General features: G+C 45.6%; 1 protein-coding gene across 1 annotated transcript in view; it reads left to right on the top strand.

The window, feature by feature from the left end:
• Positions 1-16,297, top strand: part of Tnni2 (troponin I2, fast skeletal type) — a 144,677-nt gene that overhangs the window by 37,744 nt on the left and 90,636 nt on the right. The window lies entirely within an intron of this gene.

Genomic DNA, 16,297 nt, shown 5'->3' on the forward strand with positions numbered 1-16,297 from the left:
TCTGAGTTCTGCTGCTTTCTGGGGCTGGAACATGGCCCCTCGTCCTATTGCGTTATCACCAGCTTTCTGTTTTCCAACTCCTTCGCTGCCTAAGCTTAGCTGTCCTGGAACTTGTTCTGTAGACTGACTTTGAACTCAAGCCTGTCTCCTAAATGCTGGGATTAAAGGTGTGTACCACCATGCCTGGATCAAAAATTTGCTTTGTCCCAAGTTGACCTTGAACTCAGAGATCTGCTTGCCTCAGTCTCCTGGAATTAAATTTAGCACTACCACTCCTGGTCCTAAATTTAGCTGGGTGAGATTTGGCCCCAAGGTCACTACTCCCTTAATTCAATTAAATATCCTTGAACAAAAGATTCAGTTCCATTTCACTTCCTAGTGTCCCTCATATATTTTATATTTTTTCTTCCTAAGCTTGCTATGCTTATTCAAAACACAAAACACTCTTCATGAGATTTAACCAGAGAACAAAGTTTATGCTACGCTTTTTTGAGAGTTTCTTTGTCAATGCAATTAATATAAATCTCTTTACCTTAGCCTCAGGTAGACTCTTCAGACAAGGGCAGAAAGCAGCTACATTCTTCAGCAAAATATCACAAAAACAGTCTCTAGGCCACACACTGAAATTCTCCTCCACTGAACCTTCTTGGGCTAGGGTTGGACAGTTCAAATCAATCTCTACAATAAAGCCTTTCATATTTTAACTAGGACAGCCCATTGAGCCCCACTTAAAGCATTCCATTGCTTTCCAAATTCAAAATCCCCAAATCCATATTCTTCTAGACAATAGCAGGGTCAGGCCTATCACAGCAATACCCCAGTCCCTGATACCAACTTCTGTCTTAGTTAGGTTTTTACTGCTATAAACAGACAACCATGACCAAGGCAATTCTTATAGAGGCAACATTTAATTGGGGCTGGCTTACAGGTTCAGAGGTTTAGTCCATTATCATCATGGTAGGAACACGTCAGCATCCAGGCAGGTAGCTGAGAGTTCTACATCTTCGTTTGGAGGCTGCTAGGAGAAATATGACTTCTAGACAGCCAGGATGAGGGTAGTAAAGGCCAAGACCATAGTGGCACACCTATTCCAACAATGCCACACCTCCAAATAGTGCAATTTCCTGAGCCCAGCATAGACAAACCACCACAGTGCCTATCACTATAAAAGGTAGGCTGTTCTGAGGACTCTATGTATACACATAATCAAGAGACAAGCATAGAAGGGACCCAAGGTGAGGCTATGCCCAATGAAGTTTTCTTGTTCCCTGAAGGCAGGAGTATGCTGATTCTAATTAGCCAGTGAAAGTGGACTACATCTCTCATAATTCCAGAAAAGCATGGGCAAGGAAGAGAGAGAAGGTGAAGTCTTAAGAGATCAAGATACTTGATAAAGTCTCAGCAACAGGTAAGAGAAAGGAGACACAAAGACCAATATTACTAAATAAAGAAGAAATCACTTTAGATCCATGGACAGAGAAGCAGGATTAAATCAAGCTTAAAAATGTCCATCTGAGGGTGAAGAAATGGCTCAGGGGTGAAGAAATGGGTCACAGGTTAAGAGCACTGGCTGCTCTTGCATAAGATCCAAGTTTGGTTTCTCGTGTCCATGTTGGGTGGGGTGGCTTATAAAGGTCTGTGACCTCTGCAGATACTACACTCACATGAAACACATAGCATGCATGTGTGTGTGCACACACATACACAACTGGACAAAAAGTGTCTACCCCTCTTCAGAACTGATCAGAAGAGGATAGAGAGGTCCTTCAGGGTAGGAGGAGGGCTTACTAGCTGCAGAGGGTGAACATCCAGGGTACATACAGAAAACAACCCGAGATCAAGTAATCTATCCAAAATGGGACATTAAGGAGGACATGCGTCCACAAATACACAGCATATCTCTCAGAATGACCCAGGGACCAGAGGTAGCACAGTGGTAGGCTACTGCTAAGGGCCATAGGACCCATGCCTGGCACTGCTGGGGAACAAACCAACCTACAAGGAGGTGCTGCTTCATCCTGTTAGGATCGTTAATACAAATAATGAAGGCGGTTATGTGGTCAACATTTATAGGACTGGCATTTGGTAGGCTGAGACAGGAGGATCGCCTTGAGTTTGAGACTATTGAGTAAGAACCTATAGCAAAAGAAAAAGAAGAAAGGGTTCTGGTAACAGCATGGAAAGAAGAGGGTGAGTTCTCAGTGGGAATGAAAATTAGCCCAGGCATTAAGGAGAACAGCATAGAGACTTCCTGCAAATTTAAAATTAGACCTACTTCATGATCCAGCCATTCCACTTCTGGGTTTACAGACAAAGGAAATGGGACCCCTTATACAAAGAGGCATCTGCAGACCTGTGCTGTCTGCAGTTCTGTTTGTAAAACTTGAAATGTGGAATGGCCCAGGAGCCCATCAATGGATGGATGGATGGAGAAAAGATGCGTATGAACACTGGAGTACTACCCAGTCAGGAACGGTAGTCAGAAATAAAAAAATAAAATAAAATAACAAAGTCCTGACATTGGCAGCAAAGCAGGAGCAGCTGGAGAGAACACTGGGGTGAGATAAGCCAGGCTCAGGAGAAGTTCCTCGCCTTTTGCACTGGCTGGTTTTGTGTGTCAACTTGACACAAGCTAGAGTCCTCAGAGAGAAAGGAGCTTCAGTTGAGGAAGTGGATTCCATGAGATCCAGCTGCAGGGCATTTTCTCAATTAGTGATCAATGGGGGAGGGCCCAGCCCATTGTGGGCGGTGCCATCCTTGGGCTGGTGGTGGTCCTGGGTTCAATAAGAAAGCAGGCTGAACAAGCCATGAGCAAGCAAGCCATGAGCAGCACCCCTTCACGGCCTCTGCAAGCCATGAGCAGCACCCCTTCACGGCCTCTGCAAGCCATGAGCAGCACCCCTTCACGGCCTCTGCAAGCCATGAGCAGCACCCCTTCAAGGCCTCTGCAAGCCATGAGCAGCACCCCTTCACGGCCTCTGCAAGCCATGAGCAGCACCCCTTCACGGCCTCTGCAAGCCATGAGCAGCATCCCTTCACGGCCTCTGCATCAGCTCCTCCCTCCAGGTTCCAGCCCTGCTTGAGTTCCTGTCTTGTCTCCCTCCAATGATGGATTCTAATCTGGAAATATAAGCCAAATAAACCCTTTCCTCCCAACTTGTTTTTCTGGTATTTCGTTTCACCAGTAGAAATCCTAACTAAGACACCTTCTCGTTCAAAGTGGAAGCCATGAAATTTGTAACCTTGACACTATATACCGTAAACAGACAGATTTCCCTGTGAAGATGAAATGAGCCAAGATCTGCAGTGACCTGAGGCACCAGGTCTGAGTGAGGCACCAGGCTGAGCCATCTTCTGCCTTACAGTTTAAGAACAGGAAAGGCAAATGTAGAAGAGAGCCCTCGAAGCCAGACCATTTTCACTAGTGAAGTACATAGAGTCGTTGAGGAAGTAATAGCACAAATTTCACATCATTTTCCCCAAAAGTAGAAGAGGAAGGACCACTTTCAATTTCTTCTCCTTTTTTTAAAAGGGAGGTGCATAATCAGGGCCCAAACAGACCAAGCAGGTTTAGGCATGTGGACACCCGAGGGGGTTCCCCATGCTGCCCACACCACAGCCAAGCGTGATTATTCCAGGAGTGAAAAGCTGGGGAAACATTGTACATGAACATAATTGACCGTAAGAAGAGACTCAGAAGCTAGTATTGGGCAGAGCCCACCAGTCAGACCTCAGCAACGTTCACAGGAAGGCAAGGAGAAGAGTTCCTTCAGCGCAGGCCTGAGACACCCACAAACCCACAGCAGTGTTGTACTTAATATTTGAAATGGAGAAGCACTTACGCTACCATTAGGAGTAAGACAGGAAAGTCCACTCTGCCCTCCCCACGTGACCATGATTGCAATTAGGGCACCTGAGAGCACAGATGTAGAAGGGAACCCAGAGAGACAGCTCAGTGGGGAAAGTGCATTTCACACAGTTTGATGACCCCAGTGCCATGCTCACCACCCATACAACGGCTCGTGCCTGTAATTCCAGTGCTGGTGGATGGAAAGAATCAGGAGGATACATACCTAGGGCTCGTTAGCCGGGCAGTCTAGTCAAGCGGCGATCCCAGGTTCAGGGAAAGACCCTTTCACATATAGAAGAGAAAATGAAAGCATTCTGGTCCATGGGTGTTGAATTTATGTATGCATTTAAATCTTTTATGTGTGTGGTGTATGCCTTTGTGAATTCAAGTGCACATCTACAAAGTGCCTCCGAAGGCCAGAAGAGTGGTATGGATTTTTCTGGAACTGGAGTTGCAGATAGTTCTGAGCCATTATGTGGTTTCTGGGGACTTCAGCGAGAGCAATGAACGCTCTTAACTGCTGAGCCCTCAGATGTACTAATGAAGGTGATAAAAATAATTTTCACATCCTTCCACCAGAACTGCTAGAACCGAATGAGTGAAAATCAAGGACACAGAGCACAAGACAACCCCCAAGAGAACAAGCGGTTTTGTGACTCGGTATGAGAGTGGAAGAACAGCGAGAGACCAAACTTATTAGAAATATCATTCAAAATGGCTCCCACACAAATAGCCTCCGAAGTATTGATGACATCATCCACTTTTCAGGGAGTTGCTTCTCACAGTAACAGAGAGTTACGCATTGCACAGTACTGGGCGCACAGAGCGAAGACGGGGCTGGCGTGGACGTGAGCGGCAGGAGCTCTCACCTGCAGCTGGTAGGAATGAAAACTGGTCCGGCCAGCTGGTCTGCAAACATCTCACCCAGTAACGTGTTAACATGTCCACACACAGCCTTACGAGTGGGTGTTTGTGACAGCTATAATTGCAAAGCTCAGAGACAATCCAGTGTTGCCCTTCAATGTGTGGATGGATAGACAAACAGGTCTTTCCAGACAGTGGCTTATGGTGCAGCAATTGAAATGAACTAGACCTGGGATGTGCCTCAGTGTAGTACTTGCCCAGTATGCACATGGCTCAGGATTCCATCTCCAGCCATACAATGGAGAAATGCTCTAGATAGAAATCCTCAAAACTTAAAACAGAGCTACCACTCTGTGATTTGAGTGTGAAATGTCTCCCCTAGGCTCATGTGTTTGAACACTTGATGTCTAGCTGGTGGCACCATTTTGGAAAGTTGGGGACCCTTCAGGAATCAGGGCCTCATGGAGGGAGTCTGTCATCAGGGGCGGGCCTCCGTTTCCTGTCCTCTTTGCTTCTTGACTACAGAGCATTGTTACCCCTCTGGCCCATCACCATGGCCTCTCCTGCCATGGTGCCCTACATCTGCTCAAGCTGTGAACCATTCCTCCCTCGAGTTGCTTCTGGTCAGGATTTTGGCCGCAGTTATAAAAAAAGAAACTAATATATAATGTAATCCAGGAATTCCATTTCAAGGTTTCTAGCCAGAGGAACTGAAAGTTAAGGCATCAGTGGTGAGCTGTACGTGTAGCAATATCCCCAGCATGGCTCAAAAGTGACCTCAGTGTCCACCAACAAACAACGGGAACAACAAAGTGACCATGCACACAGCAGAATCCAGCCATGAAAAGGAAGGGGTTGTGACACCGACTGAAATGGGGATGGCCTCTGAAGCCAATGTGCTGACTAAGATAGGCCTGTCACAAAGAGACACACTCCAGAGTCGTGGTGTCCACAGGGCAGGATGGGCACCAGTGGCTGGGATGGGTGTCTGTTTTATACCAGCAGATCTCCAGTATGCAAAGATAAAGTTCTGTGGCAGATAACAAGGCAGGCTGCACTGACACTGTGACTGTCCTTACGCTCTGAACTGCTCTTTTTAAAATTGGAGGATGTACAGGGGTGGGGGTGAGGGGGTGGGGATGGATATGACCAAGATAGTTTGTATGTATGTATGAAATTTTCAAAGACTGAATAAAAACATTACATAAAAAGCAAAAATGGGAAGATGGTAAACTTCATGTGAATTTTGCCACAACATAAAAGGACTGGGAAGGAGCTGAGGAGGTAGATGGCTTAGAAAGTGAAGTGCTAAGCTTGCAAGCCTAAGAGCTTGAGTTTGGATCCTCAGTCCACAAAAAGCCAAACATAGCAATGTATGTCATGAGTCCAGCTCTATGGAGGCAGAGACAGGAGGGTCCCCAGAGTGGCTGCCTAGATGTTCTTGCTAAATCGACAAGATCCAGAGTCAGTGAGAGACCCTGCCTCAAAAGATAAGGTGGAAAGCCACTGAGGGAGATAACCTGATAAGGCTTCTGATTTATACATACTCATTATAGTGGCTATTCCTGGTTGTCACCTTGACTATATCTGGAATGAACCACAATCCAGAATTGGAAGGCTCACCTGGGATCCTGATCTTGAGGCTGGGAGATACAAGTTTCTAACCTGGATCTTGGTATGGAGATCTTGAGGCAAAGTGGCTATGAATTCCAGGAGATTAAAGCAAGGAGATCTCTGAATTCAAGGTCACCTGGGACAAATCAAGTCCCAGACCCAGGCATGGTGGTACACACCTTTAATCTGGGACACACCTTCTGCTGGAGATTTACTTAAGGATGTCGGAAGAAGGAAGAGTTTCTCTTTTTTGCCTGCCTGCCTTGTGGGACTGAGCCACCGATAGATCCTTGGACTTCCACTCACAGCTGCTGATGATCATTGTTGGGGAGTTGGACTACAGACCGTAAGTCATCAACCAATTCTCTCACTATATAGAGACGACCCAGAAGTTCTGTGACTCCAGAGAACCCTGACTAAGACATGCATACAAACACACACATGCACAACATGGGCACACCTGTATATACCACATGTACACATGTGTATGCACATACCACACACATGCCTACCTGTATATGTCTCACACACATGTACATTCCTACGCACACAGACTTGCAACTGAAAAAATAGCTGTGGAACCATGAACACAGAGAGAGAGAGGCATCTGGAGTGTGTCTAGGGAACGGAAAGGAGCCAGTGTGGAAAGTTTGCATGTGTGATCTAACCATGTGACATTCTGGGGAAAGAGATTCATGGCGGAGACTGTAAGGCAGTCAACGGCATTCCAGGGCTGGGGAAGAGGGCGGCAGTGGAACCATCAGGATGTTCAGCACAGAAGAAACAATTCTTCTGGTAGAGTGATAGCCAGTCCCCAGCACCATACACTTATCAGAAGCCATACTCGTCTCCCGCCCAGACAGAAGTGCAGTGAGAACTAGGAGCTCGGTTGACAAAGGAGTGTAAATGTGACTTCTAGACTGTGGCAAGTGTTCCTCTCTAGGGTGAACAGTGATAATGGATGAAGCTGTATGTGGGGGGTGGGGATGACCAGTCTGTGTGTGTGTGTGTGTGTGTGTGTGTGTGTGTGTGTGTGTGTGTGTGAGAGAGAGAGAGAGAGAGAGATAGAGAGAGAGAGAGAGAGAGATGGAAGGACAATTGGAAGTGCAGGCAGTGGTGGGACAAGTGGGGGGTACGTGTGTGTATAGAGGGACAAGTGTGTGCGCGGGAAAATGTGTGCAGAGACAGATGTGTGTTGGATCTGTGTGTTCTGCTCCTGCTTGTTGTAAGCCCAAAGCTACTTGAAAAAAAATTAAGCCTATGTTTATAAAATCAATTAAGGACTTAGTTATAATTTGACTACACATGTTCAGAATTTGTTTGTTACAAACTACAAGCTACTGACTGGAGAGATCAATAAATATAAGCAGAGAGAGTATGCCCTGTGGGTGTATTTGGAGACTCAGAGGAGTGATGATGTTATGACCCTCAAGCCCAGTTCACTGGAGTTTAGTAACAACACACGGTGCTCCGCTGAGATGGACACGCCGGTAGTGGAATGTGTGTGGAAAGGGGGGAAATGATAGCCAAAGAATTCCTGAAAAAAGAAATCATTGGGAAATAAGGCGTTGACTCACGTTTTAAGAGTTTCTGTGTGGCCGCAGTGGTGTAGACTGGGAAGTGGTGACAGAGGTGGATGTAGAGATCAAGGGAAGGGAGGGAGCTCAGACACCAATCCCCGCCACACAGTGCAGCCACATGGCTTCTGAGAAAGAAAAAAGGACAACTATGGTGAAGAGGAACTATTGTCTATTTCTGCTACTATAACTCAGGATACCTGACTCTGAATGGATGCTTTATGAAGAACAGAAGTTTAGCCCTTATAGTTATGAAGACTGGGAAGTCCAGGGAAAGGGGCAGTGCTTCTGAGTCCTCACACCAAGGAGGAGAGAAGTGGCCCCAAGCCACTGTCCATTTACACCCACAGCCTTTCGGTAGGATGCAGATCCACCGGTGAGCACCCAGCCCTGCCCAAGGACATCGAATTACCATATACAGCCCCAGGACAGAGACCACGCTACAATGTGGAAGTCTGGGAGACTCAGTCAGATCCTAGCGAAACAAGGGCTTGTTTCAGTGACTGGATCAATGGATTATCCCTCTGCAGTGTAATCTGCCAATAGCCTCACCTCTTCAAGAGTTAACAAGTCAACCACAGATCCACCATATGGTATGTACCCATGTACATTGGAGGAGAGGGGGAGGGAAAGAAGGGAAGGGAAGGGAAGGGAAAGGAAGGAAAGGAAACTAGAAATTGTTTCACGATGGCAGAGAACAGAAAATACCTTGTTTGATCCGGGCTTTCTCAGTGGAGAGCAGGCAATACCCACATCAGAAAAGACCATGATAGGGATGTGACTCAGTTTCCACTTCAGGATCCGAAACAGCTGGTAAATTCCTAGATTGTTCAAGGAAAAATAAGAAGCAAGGCAATACACACATCCTCAACCACAGGAGTGAATGTGGACTGGGCCGTGTACAAAAATGGCTCCCAGGAGCAGTGGGACTGGCTCAAGACAGTACTGTGCACTTGTCTCAGGCCTCATAGCTCGACTGCTGGGGTCTTCTCCAGGGGCTGGCCCCACAGACCAGGACGGAAGGGTGTCAATGGGCCTCCATCCCCACAAATAAATTTGGTCTACCAGACATACGCATACGAAGAATCCAGCACCAACATGGGAACTCCTCTGCCCAAGGACATTTGGCTCATGAACTAAAAACTGGCAATAAAATATGCGTCGTAACATTTTAAAAGATTAAAGGCAAACAATGGGTATTCCCCACCCACAGTGCAATTATGCTACAACTCCTTGGGGAAAAAAACTAGAAAATGCATGTTGGCTTGATATAAGAAAATATCACAGATGCTGCAGTGAACACACAATAGAATATGAAATTATTCTTAAATGTTGAAATTTTGGCTGGCTTAATCTTGTGCTGATGATTCCACTACTAGGAACTGTTAACTGAAATCTCAGGCTGAACATGTGAAACTGTGTGTTTTGTGCATATGTTTCTGTGTGTACAGGTATACATACGTGTGTCCGTGTGTCCGTGTGTCCGTGTGTCCGTGTGTCCGTGTGTCCGTGTGTCTGTGTGTCCGTGTGTCCGTGTGTCCGTGTGTGCGTGTGTGCGTGTGTGCGTGTGTGCGTGTGTGTGTGTGTGTGTGTGTGTGTGTGTGTGTGTGTGGTGTGTGGTGTGTGTGTATTCATTCCCCTTTTAGGATACATAAACGTGCACATGTGTGTAGATCTGTGTACTGAATAAAAAGAAATCTCACTGGAGGCAGCCCAGATTTTCAACCACATTTACAATGGAGCATCACAGAGGATAGCAAGTGTGTCTGTGTTTGTGGCTGTGTTTGTAATACGAAGAAGTGAGCAGCATGGCACCTCACACATATAACCCCAGTACTTGGGAGGCTGAGGCAGGAGGTAAATTCTAGGCTGATCTGGGCTACCTAGTGAAACCTTGTCTCAAAACAAAAAACAAAATAAAACACAAAGGCAAAGGTAAAGCTGGTTACATAGAGTTCAAGGTCAGCCTGGCTATGTGAGACAGAGAGACAGACAGACAGACGACAGACAGGAGACAGACAGAGAGAGAGATAAATAAATGAGCTGAAAATTCAGGGTGAAATACTTGAGACGGGATAGCAAACAGAACAGCAAAAAGAACAGTAACTCTTAAAGAACCAAATTAAAACCTTCTGTATCAGTTACCTTCCTCACCGCTGTGACTGAACGCCGCAGAAGAAGAAACTTGAGAGGAGGGAGGCTTCACTTTGCCTCCTGCTACAATGGGGAAGATGGGACTGGGGGTGGGGGTAGGCCAGGCAGCTGGGGCTTACGGCATGGCTTGTGACAACATCTCAGTGGATCAGGAAGCAGAGAGGTCATTCATCACGGGGACCCAGCCTGTGACCCCCTCAAGCGTTACCTCTGTGGACCTACTATGCCTACTGTTGAGACTGACCCTGTGTCCTAAAGGCTCTAGCAGTGCCCAGGACAGCAGCAGCCTCTGGGGACCCAGTGTTTAAGCCTGTGGAGGGCATTTCAAATTGAAAGCATGACTCCTTCCCACTTAGGAACTCCAGAGCACGTGGCCCCATCATCTGCTGCTCCAAACAGCACAGAGACACCCCATTCCCAGTGACGTACCCTAGGGAGTGGGAAGAGCACATCGCAAGTCTATCACATGCCTCTGTGACTGAAGAACAGCAAATATAGCAGTGTTTTAAAAATACTGATACAACGAAAAGACCTTAAATTTGGCCCAGACACACAAGGTTGTTTCAATGTTAAAAAAACAAGAAGTCTGTTTGTTTTCGAAACCAATCTTATTTTTGTAAGAATTATTTTTATAAAATAAAAATGTTTGTGTTATGTGTACGTGTGTGCTTGAGTACTTGTACTGCTTGTAGAGGACAGAGGGAGTAAGACGTGGGGTTACACGTGATCCTGAGCTTCCCGATTGTGAGTGCTGCAAACCAAAACTGAGTCCTCTGCAAAACAACTGGTGCTCTTAACCACTGAGCCATCTCTCCAGCTTCTACCTTAACTTAATAAGGCGGGGGGTGGGGGGACTATGGTCAAGTTAACATAAACATACATACAGTTAAAATGAAATTTAAAATAAATCCTTTAACAGTCACCTTGGAGATGCACTTTTAGATTTATATGTGTGCATTGATTGCTAAGTAAAACAGACCCACCCTCAGGGTGGGCACCTTCCAGCAGGCAGCAGAGAGCTGAAGGAAACCATTGTTCCCAGACAGCCTTTCTTTTCTCCTGAGTGTATCTATTCATATTAGTCAAAGTTCTCTTAAACAGAACCAATAGAATATATATGAATATATTTATACACATATATATGCATACACACATATACACATAGTCACATACACATATATACTTATATAAAGTGGGGTTACTAGGGCTTTCAGGGTGTGTAGTCCAACAATGGCCGTCTCACAGTGCAGAGACCAAGAATCACTGGTCGCTCAGCCTACTGGGCTAGATGTCTTAGCAGTCACCATCTGTCGCTGAAGGCCTGGGGGATTCCTGAAGAGCTGGTAGTCTTCAGTCTGTATTGGAAGCCTAAAGACATAGGCTAATGTCAGCAAAGCAATGTTGCAGCAACAGGATGGATGAGTTTGTCAGCAAAAGTGGGAGAGGCAGGCAAAAAAAGCAAACGCTTCCTTCTCTCGTGCTCTTTACATGGTCTGACATCAGAATGCTTCTCAGATTCAGGGTGCAGTTCCTCACTTTAGATAATCTTGATCAAGAAAATTCCTCGAGAGAGCATCTATCGCCTTGGGTTTCAGTCGATCCTACACACAGTCAAGTTCACACCAAGACTGGTGGTTACATATTGCTGCTGCTGTCCTCTGCTCACTTTAGACTCCAGCGTCTTCAGGCTGCCAAGCTGGCTGAAGAGAAGGCCACTGTGGAAATGCTCTACCTTCTTCTTATCCATTTCCCCACTGATGGGTGCCCTGCCAGGCCCTGTAGCTGAGCTATTATGAATAACAGTGCAGTGAATACCTGTGTACAGATACCTCTGTGATACATGCCCAAGGGAGGTATGAGCTTTTATTATTTCAGTTTTGTTTTATCTTAATTGTGTGTGGGTGTATGTCTGTATGTGTGTCTAGATGTGTGCACACATGTGTAGGTGTGCCTGTGGAGGACAGAGGTTGATGTCAGGTGTTCTATTCAGTCATTCTCCGTTCTATCATCAGACGGGTATTTTGTTTTGTTGTTGTTGTTTGATGAAACTGAAGTTCACTGACTCTGCTTGGCTGGCTGGCCAGTGAGCCACTGGGATTTGTCTCCCCAGTACTTGGATTACAAATGTATGCCAGCACCTGGCTTTTATGTGGATCCTGGGGATCCAAACTCAGGTCCTCATGGTTACAAGACGGACACCTCACCCACTGAGCTGCCTCCCCAGACCCAAGCTTATTACCTTTTAATGCATGCTTTCATGAAATGCAAAAATCTGTCCTATCATCTTTGCAGTCTAGCAAGAAAGCCCTCATTAGCATATCATGAATAATAGTGAGCTTCCTTATGCAAATTCAAGAGAACTACAAATAGCTGGAATAAATATCATGGGAAGTCACACAGCCTTGAAGGACTTATCTTTCTTCTGAGGATTACAAAGAAAGCCCGCTTTTCCCAACCGCCATGCTGCACTGTAAATGAGGCCATAGGAAAGGCAGATAGTCAAGAAAACAGTGTATGCTGATGAGAGTGGATATAACAGAGCAGACACGGATAAGGCTCCACATCTTAAAAAAAATCAAAACAGAAAACAGCCCAGAGAGTGGTGTGTGTTGACTGGCCACTTGTGCTGTATTAGCTATATTTCGTGACAACAGTAATATACACTCAGGGAAGAAAATATTTCAGGGCATGACATTTACAACTACATTAAAGTCCTCTGTCTAGAAATCAACCTGACAAACTCTTTAAAGCTGTACAGAAAACTGGGAAGCACTCTGGGCAGAAGTTAAAAAAAAAAAAAAAAAGGCCTAGGTAAACACGGTCTACTGAACATTTGGAGATTTGGGAAATTCAGTGCTATTCTAAGAATGTAAATTCTCCCCCAATGTATTCAATGGCTTTAACCAAATTCTCATTAGGCTTTTGTTTTTGTTTTTTATTTGACAGATGGATCCTAAAAACCAAACAAAAAGCAGAAGTGGAGTGGTCAGGAGAGTTCTGAAGAGGAGCCGCATGAGGCAGCTCTGAGAGACTATGGCTGGTGCAGGCCTGGAACACAGCCCAGGGAGACCCTTAAAAGACTTATGTGGGAAGGAACAAAGAAAGGGTGACTGTCCAGAAAAGTAGGCGTGCTTGCTTCCACTCTGCTTGATTGTGTGCCCAAGTGTGGAAACGATCCCAGAAGACAAGCGCAGGCAAAAGTGTCAGTGATTTAAAAAAAAAAAAAAAAAAGGAGTTAGGGATTTAGCTCAGTGGTAGAGCGCTTGCCTAGCAAGCACAAGGCCCTGGGTTCGGTCCCCAGCTCCGAAAAAAAGAAAGAAAAAAAAAAAAGTCACCACGGGAAGGGCCAACCTTATAGAGAGGCATAAAAAAAGTCACCATGGGAAGGGCCAACCTTATAGAGAGGCATAAAAAAAGTCACTATGGGAAGGGCCAACCTCACAGAGAGGCATGTCACAAGAGGCAAAAACACTATGGCCACCAGAAAAATCAGAATGCAGAGCACCTAACAATAAAAACCTATCCCCCGCCTCTCCCTTTCTGTGCTCCCGGGGGAAGGGTAAGAGTCCCCAGTTGGTGCAGTGTCTACCATGACAGCAGACAGAGGAAACAGTGGATAGTGTCTTCCCTTCATCCCTAGCCCTTCATGTCCATCCATGAGTCCCATAAACTTTTAACACATTTACCAATATGCCCTGTCCCTTTGTGGCCAGCCATCCTGTCACCAATCCTTGTACCTAGGTCTCTGGCAACCTTTCCACCTGTCCTTCCTCTTAGATTCTCTCCACACCCTTTGTAGACATTTTAGTTCCTCATAATAACTATTCAAACCCTCCCACCTGTTTCTTTTCACAGAGCTAGTTTATATCTAGATACAATAGTAAGTAAATATTTTTAAAGGTGTTTTTCTCTTTAAAAATAGAAGGTATGTCCTGCTCTATGTTGTAATTATTTATGAATGACTTAAAGGTGACTTTCTGTGATGGCTTGTGTATGGTTGGCCCAGGGAGTGGCACTATTAGGTGGGGTTCTGTTGGAGCAGGTGTGTCACTGTGGGTGTGGGCTATAAGATCCTCCTCCTAGGTGCCTAGGAGCCAGTACTCTGCTAGCAGCCTTTAGATGAAGATGTAGAACTCTCAGCTCTGTCTGCACCATGCCTGCCTGGATGCTGCCATGTTCCCGCCTTGATGATAATGGACTGAACCTCTGAACCTGTAAGCCAGCCCCAATTAGATGTTGTCCTTAGAAGAGTTGCCTTGGTCATAGTGTCTGTGCACAGCAATGAAAACCCTAACCAAGACAACTTCCCTTAGGGAAATTACTGGAAACTCAAACCAAAATGTGCTCAAGGACATATTTCTTTATGCATGGGAAGCATATATTGATGGGTGTTCTCCTTGTCTCATATTTGTAGCATTTATGAACAATATGCTATAAATATGCACATTGAATGGAGGCTACCAAGAGTAAAATCTGTGACTTAAAAGTTTAGAAAATAATTGTTCACTTGATCCCCACCAGCACCTGAGTCTCTCATGGGAACTTTGATGGTCATATAAGCTGGCTGTTCATCCCAATATCCTCTTTTCTTTTTTTTTTAATTTTTTTATTTATTCATTTATTATATATAAGTACACTGTAGCTGTCTTCAGATACACCAGAAGAGGGCATCAGATCTCTTTACAGATGGTTGTGAGCCACCATGTGGTTGCTGGGAATTGAACTCATGACCTCTGGAAGAGCAGTCGGGTGCTCTTAACCGCTGAGCCATCTCTCCAGCCCCCAATATCCTCTTTTCTTGGAAAAAACAAGAGTGAATTATTATTATTTTTTTTTTGGTTCTTTTTTTCGGAGCTGGGGACCGAACCCAGGGCCTTGCGCTTCCTAGGTAAGCGCTCTACCACAGAGCTAAATCCCCAGCCCCAAGAGTGAATTATTTTTAAAAGAATATTTATTGTTTTATTTGCTTGTGTGCACCGTGTACATTGCCAGAACTTCAGATCCCCTGGTACTGGACTTACAGGCATTTGAAAGATGCCACATGTGTGTTGAAAACTGCACCCGGGTCCTCTGGAAGGTCTGTCACATGAAACTGAAACTGTTAAGCCACCTCTCCAGCGTCCAGATGCCTTCTGTTGCTAAGTTACAGAGAAGCTGCAGTCATGTGAGGGGTGTCGGGAAGATGTGGAGAGCTACCTGCCACACCCTCCAAGCACTGGCTGACAAGAAGTAGTCAGGGAGACAAATACCCAGGATCGCACAAGCTGAAGCTGCCATTGAATCTCACCATGAACTAGGCAGAGAGGAACACCAGGCAGCAGGGGAGGGAGGCAGGCAGCCACAGGGCAGAACCTCTGAGAAAAAAAAGGGTATATGCTTCAAAACTGGCATCTCCTACCAAAAAAGGTGATCTGGGAACCCCATGGCCTGCCTCCCGTGGGGGCAAGGATGAGCCCCAAAAATACATCATTTCCCACAGATGCTAGCCTTGCCATCATTTTTTTTAATGAAAAGTCACCTCTCCCTGCAGCTTTGAAATAATGTTTTGTTTGTTCCCCATCCCCCATGGCTGCTTTAAAGTTTTGCTCAGTGGTTACTGCTCCTGAGCTCCTACAGTGTAGGAGTGCAGAAGCTTCTTGTCTCTGGGCTCAAATGCCTGATGAGAAGCATTATAGTGCAGGAGTCTGCTTTGGCTCACAGGTAGGTACAGCAGAGAAACATGAGCTGCTTGCTTGCACCCAGTGTACCAGGGAGCAGAGAGCACTGCTCAGCTCTGTCTCCTTCTCCTCTTACCCCACCCCCAAGTCCCAGCCTTTTTATTTTGGTTTGCTTTGCTTTGCTGTGGTTCTTTCTTTCTTTCTTTCCGTCTTTCTCTCTCTCTTTCTTTCTTTCTTTCTTCTTTTCCTTCTTTCTTTCTTTTTCTTTCATTTTCTTTCTTTCTTTCTTTCTTTCTTTCTTTCTTTCTTTCTTTCTTTCTTTCTTTCTTTCTTTCTTGCTCTGTAGCCCAATTTGCATCGAACTCCCAGCGACCCTGAGCTACCCCAATCTCTCATTCTTGTCCACGGTTTTGTCTTACCCTATCTGGTCAGAACCAGCTCATCTGGCCAGCCCTCCACTAACCTCCATCAACACTCTATGTCCACGGCTGGCAATAGTGTCTGTTCCTGCCTGTCTTCTCCTGACACTCCTGATACTTTCAAGGGTACGATCAGAAATCACAAAGGGTGTCAAGCATCCA

Source organism: Rattus norvegicus, chromosome 1 (genome assembly GCF_036323735.1).
Source record: "Rattus norvegicus strain BN/NHsdMcwi chromosome 1, GRCr8, whole genome shotgun sequence".
Classification (NCBI taxonomy): Eukaryota; Metazoa; Chordata; class Mammalia; order Rodentia; family Muridae; genus Rattus; species Rattus norvegicus.